General features: G+C 37.8%; 1 protein-coding gene across 1 annotated transcript in view; it reads left to right on the top strand.

The window, feature by feature from the left end:
- Positions 1 to 830: 830 nt before the first annotated feature.
- LOC110456479 (pyrokinin-1 receptor-like) overlaps positions 831 to 6,174 on the top strand; it is a 103,511-nt gene continuing 98,167 nt past the window's right edge. Inside the window, exon 1 of the mRNA XM_021507263.1 lies at positions 831 to 848. The gene's annotated coding sequence lies outside the window, so the exon portion shown is untranslated. The remainder of the gene's footprint in view (positions 849 to 6,174) is intronic.

Here is a 6,174-nt window from a genome sequence, read left to right as displayed (position 1 = left end):
ACGGAACATTTCCTGCTGAATAAAATTAGTTACATAAAAATCAATTTTCTAGTGAGATTAATATTATCGTTATCAGAACAGTATATTAAAAACAAACGTCTGCAATTGAAATGTCAATCCTAATAAAATGAGCTTGGAGTGAGAACAATGAGAAAATTGATCTTTAAAGAAAGTATTGTATGACTCTGATCTCTTGAACCTAATTTCTGATAAACCTCGCTATGTTCGTGTTCAGCCATACTCTACAGTATGGCAATCGTGACAAACTGGCGTCTGTCTAGGTATCAAAAGGCTCAATACACTGACATCGACGACCTACCTCACAGTGAGACATTGGTCGACCTACACTGGGTTATTATATTAATATCCTTGTACGCTGTGATACCAATACGCTTCACTTTATTCGCTCTCTCTGTGATGTTGTTTGGAGGTTTTACCGCCTCATATTACCATGAATTAGGGAGACAAACATGACCTGGACGATAATGCTTTGTTTTCAAAATCAATGACGGACTTCCTGAAAATTCCGTTCAAGTTTTGTCAATAATTCCCGTAAGTAATTTAATTACAAAGTATATTTAACGAATCATATTTTAGAGACGTCGCCTCAGACTGAGGCTTTGTAAGAACCAGACTGAGGATTTGTAAGAACGTCAGCGACCAAGATCCCACAGCGCGTGTCTGACGTTACAACATCCGGTCTATAAGAACGTGTTTCGAAAAGGAAGTACATCGACGTCGGTTTATTTTCTGCAATCAGCTGGAATTGAATCATATAAAACCCTACGTCGCCAAATTGATTGCTACGATTAAGTTCCCAATGTGATTAGCCCGCTCCGTAAAGGATGGTATGTAGACAACAAGCGCATGATAACGACAAGAATTTTATTCACGCTTTACAGTGTATTTTCCTCTGTAACTCCAATCGTCTTGGTTTTCTATAATAACCATTCTTGTGCCATAGATGTAAATACTTCTATAAATCTTGTTAGTCTGATGACATAAATCCTATATATGTTTCAATTTCAAAGAGTTTATTTTGCATTAATTTGTGGTTTATTTTATGTTCTTATTTGCGGAAATCTAGTTGGCATGTCTTTCTCAACAAATTCGATTTCATTCGTGGCGCTAAGTTTAAGTTTCACACACATATATATATATGTAGCGCTGTTTATTGCAATCATGTTATTTCAATCGTTTGATACATATGAAGTTGCTCTACTTTAACATCTTCGATTTCCATAATCTATGTAAATATATCTCGGTAAAATAAATCATTAATTTTTAGCAACTAGGATTCTATATTTTCAGAATTGTTTTTTTTCTTTCTCAATGATAATAGACACGTTGTAAACTAGATTGTAGTATACTGAAATTGAGCCGTCAAACGATTGAGTGCTTCAATTTCTTAAAATTAAGTTTTTACGTAAATAACCACTGCTTTGTTACAATTGATTTATCAGATATTTGCTAATATTTATTTTACGATATTTGATATAGCGCCCTATCTAGCTAGAATATTCAATTCTGAAGAGCTAAACAACATATATATATATATATAAATAATCAGAAAAAAAAATCAAAGTCCTTGTGTTGGTTAAATATGAAAAAAAGCATAAGACAATAGTTTCTTCGACTTCCCTAACGCTTTCTCCTCATAAAGGTGTTCCCCTGGTGAACCTCTAAAGAGGAGAAAGCGCCAGGCTAGGAAAATCGAAGAAACTCCCGTCTTTTGTTTATATATATATATATTTATAATTTATACAATACCATTTGTAATATAGCAGGAGCTGCCTATCATTCTCCAACTACTTGTACTATGCCACCTAACTAAATACCTTAATATGTGTGTGCATGTGACTGTGTGTCGAAGACGTGTTGCTGTTCTGTTTGGGGTGTGATCTTGCTTCCTATGGCATATTTTTTATTTGCAGTGCCACCTCACTTAAATGTAACATCAGAGACACGACAGCACCTATTCCGAGACCATTGTGTACTCCCCCTTCGTTAGTCGAGTTGTTTTGGCAGGAAATTGCTAGATGAATTTAGGGGTTGGAAAAAAAAGCCGTTCAAAATGGCTAAATAAAAAAGACAAATATGTCACCTAAATCATAGGCTAGATATTGGATAAAACAGATTTATAGCACCTTTATGAATACAAGGCTAGAATAAGAATATGAATGGAAATACCTTATCTTAAAAACGAGTGTTTGTATGATGATAACACTTTTAAAGAGCGTTGCTGCAAAACACCAATATAAACAGCAGTGTGGACGTGTGAAAACAACATTAGAAGTTCGTAGGCCAAACCAAGTGCCGCGATCGTGGCTCACCTTTGGACATAAATAAATTATACCGTCAGATATTGTGTAACCTGAAATACGTGTAATAACAATTTATGATGTTCTAATGGAGAAAGGGTTTTATATTACCACAGAAAGGGCCTGATAACCAACATCACCGTGACTATACTTTACTGTAATGCTGTGACAACTGTTGTTGTGTACAGGCTGGTGACAGGTCTTTAGTCTATGGTTCAAATCAATTTCTTTTGTATGTAGTTTGACATAAATCAAAATCGTAGCCGAAACGCGACAGTAAGGAGGACCATTTCATTGTGTTTCCCTTAATTTGCAGTGATTATTTTACGTTAATATGGCTTTTCCCTTAACGGATATAACAGCCCAATGCATACCAGCTGTCAATGTATGTATCAAATTTCTTTTTAATCAATCACCAATGCAGTCCAACCTCTCCAAAGACACACTGTCTACATTAGGTGCTGCAGCATGTCTGAAGTACAGCCATATATTGTGTTATACTGTCTAAGTGATAAAGCTATATGCACTATGCCATAAAGGTGCAGTTACGTTTGATCACCTCAGAGCCACACACTAAAGAATCAGCCGAAATGTTACAGGAAACGAAATGAGTTTTTTAGGAAGACATCAGAGGAATGCTATTGCATAAGTCAAAAGAACAACAATCTGGCTGTAATGTCGCAACACCACTCATTTGGCTTCGTTGTTGGAACTTATAGTTAATATAGCCTTTTAAGGGTTTTGTTGATGGGCCTGACAGAGTCTATATAAGTGACCAGTGAAATAATAACTTGTCCAGACACGTGACCTTAACAGGGTGTATCACCTCCCTCTGCTCTTGTCCGGATACACGTGCTGCCTCGGGTTTGTCTGTGTCCGGGGTATATCTGACGGGGAGGTTGGTTCCGGTCATATTTCTCCTCCGTCGTATCTTAATTGAGTGATTCTTCAGTCTATTTCCATCTCCGTCATCCTAACGTCTAGCTAGGTTTTTAATACTATTCGTGTTCTTAAAACATTGCAAAGTAATGAAGTGATAACGCCAATCAAACATCTGTTTTGATCAATGGACATTATTGAGACATTATTGAGACCATTGTACGAGTCTAATAGAATCTCCCAGCCCCATGAGGGTGAGATGGGGAATCTCAACCCGAGGGGGAAGATTCTTAAGTTGCCAAACATGAGGCTTTGCCGAGTGTTTGGCAACTTAAGAATCGTTCATTGAGGGTTGAGATTCCCCTATCTCACCAACAAGGGGGTGAATGATTCTTTTTACCTTACCCTGTTCTCCCATTGTGTATCATATTCACTTAAGGATTAACCTTTTATTTTGGGGGTTTTATGAGATAATTAATCCAATGGAGCACGAGGTAAATTCGCGTTTACGAACAATTTACCGACTGCTCCATTGGATTTATTATCTCATAAACTGAACAAAATAAAAGGTTAATCCTTATTTTTACAATATTTCCTTTTAACAATAACACCATTAAAAGAGTCGGATACAAGCATTTACCTTGTGTAATCTGCGTTCAAAATTATTTTGACGTCATGTTAATCCGTGCGAAACAGCCATTCGCAAAAGCCGTTGAGACAGCTAAACCCCACCAACTTTATCCGGGACAACAAATGAAAAAAGTTCCTCCATTTCAATTTTTTTATTCACATAAAATATCCATATTTTACTTCATACACTATCTTCATAATTGTATTAGTAGGTAATGGATTTTTTTATTTTTTTTTGTAATTAAAGGGGCTGGTCGGGGGGAAATAAATACAAAATAAATGGGTCTAAATGCGTTCTCTGGCCTTCCAAAAGTTATACCACGACAATATGATGGTCGAGTTCTGCTTGCATTGTCCAGTTTTGATTACTGAAATATCGGGGAAGCCCCGCGTAAATTTAGCGCAGATCTATTTATATATATCACGTGGTTGTTTCGAAAGTGAGGCAGTGAAGATAACAACAATAGCAGGCCGTCTATCAGCCCTATCGGCCTCAACTAGCGGACAAGACAGCAATACTATACGTAAATAATTGTTTTCAAAGGTCATGTATGATGCAAGTGAAGTATTCCTACCTATATGTTGTTGTTATATATAACGGTATTGATACCTCGTGCCTGTCCTGACTTTCGCATGCATCTTTTTCTTTCGATGTTTACATTTGGCCTTGTTGATGACGCGCATGCGGTAAAATTACATCACTGATCTGGGTCAATTGAGAGTTTTAGACTGTCAGTTGACGATTTAGGATTTCTTTAATATAATTATAATTTTTACTCTTAGGGAGTGAATTTCAGCAAAATTTGGATCGGTATGTTTCATAAGAAGGTATTTTAAACATGCGTATGCCATTTTAGCAAATATGACATTTTCCCCCGACCAGCTCCTTAAAGGTACTGGGGCAAAATACTTAGTGGAAAATACTAATGACCGCGGACGTCCATCGTTTAAAAGTGATGCGCCCAAAGGCGGGACATAGAAAGTGCTACTATGTCGTCGAGCGATAGTGACTTGTCTAGGTCTGGTGGAAGTTGAATGTAAGCAAATCGGATGGTTGTACAATTGACATGTACACTGTATAAGGGGGATACATCGTTTGTCGGCCGAGTGACTGTTGATGTAATATTTGGGAGACTAGAAATTTGACCTCCATTTCTAGGAACGATAGCCATCGTTTCTGTGCCGACACTCATAGATGAGAGAGTGGAGCTGGTGGAGCGTTTTTGTATCGACGAACAATCGCGACTGTAGCTTCTGACACTAGCTTCATTTTTATGACCGGTCATGAACATGATCTGTCATGTCTCGAACCCGACATCATTTGGTGTCTCGAACGCACGGTAGTCTAAATGCTAGCGTTTGTTTGTAAACATTGTCATGAGGTTTGCGGAAAGTAGTCCGCCAATATTTACATATATTCATACGCGGTGAACTGGGTCACGTTGTACACTCAAGTTATTGAGAAATACACAGACTTGCTCACACTTAGGTTATCGATTCAGAAACAGTGGCAATTGTAAATATAATGAAATGATAACGTTACATGTTAAATTCAGGGTTGACGTGACGTTGATGGATTGTTGACGTGACGTCATTGTATTGTTGAAGTGACGTCATACCATTGTTCTGATTGGGGGAATCCCCCGTCTCAAGCGTAGGGTGAGACAAGGAATTTTTGCTTACTAGACCGAGATATCCGCATTTCCGGCGGTGCTGGAAAATTCTACCCGACCCACGGGTCTAGATCGCTTACACCCGAAGACTGGCGGGGAAATTATAGTGACCTTTCGGGGTCACGCTATTGTTCGTGACGACATGCTATGACTTTTAGGGTCAGTCAGGGTCATTGACGTCACTAACAATTGCCATTCGGGCTTCATATGCAAATGAGAAATGTGCGGACAGTTTACAACTTTACTAGAAGACCAGGTGTTTTTACGGTTTTTAGGTAATAAGCAAGAAATATAATCAATCCCCAAAAGCCTTGGGTCTCCTGCTCAATATTTTATCCCTTGGGTTTAAATAACCTTATCCATACCTCACATCAGGGATTGATTTTGTTAATCTCACAACGTTAAAAGTGCGGATACACCTGTCCAGGGTAAGAGAATAGCAGGTTTACAATGTTTACTGACGCGTACAGAAGATTTTTTTAATTTTTTTTACATACTGCCAACGACTTTCTGTAAACCTCCATTCAATAACCATATGATTTGTAATATAACTGCGATTGCAACTTGTAATGTTTCTCCCATATCGATGCATATTGCCTTGTCAATAGATCAGAGAGAGCCTTTCTTACCATCATGTACTATCGCTACCATTGATACAGATCTCCTTTATT

Source organism: Mizuhopecten yessoensis, unplaced genomic scaffold (genome assembly GCF_002113885.1).
Source record: "Mizuhopecten yessoensis strain PY_sf001 unplaced genomic scaffold, ASM211388v2 scaffold8745, whole genome shotgun sequence".
Lineage (NCBI taxonomy): Eukaryota > Metazoa > Mollusca > Bivalvia > Pectinida > Pectinidae > Mizuhopecten > Mizuhopecten yessoensis.
Note: the sequence above shows the minus strand (reverse complement) of the source record. Positions and strands in the feature narration are given on the sequence as shown.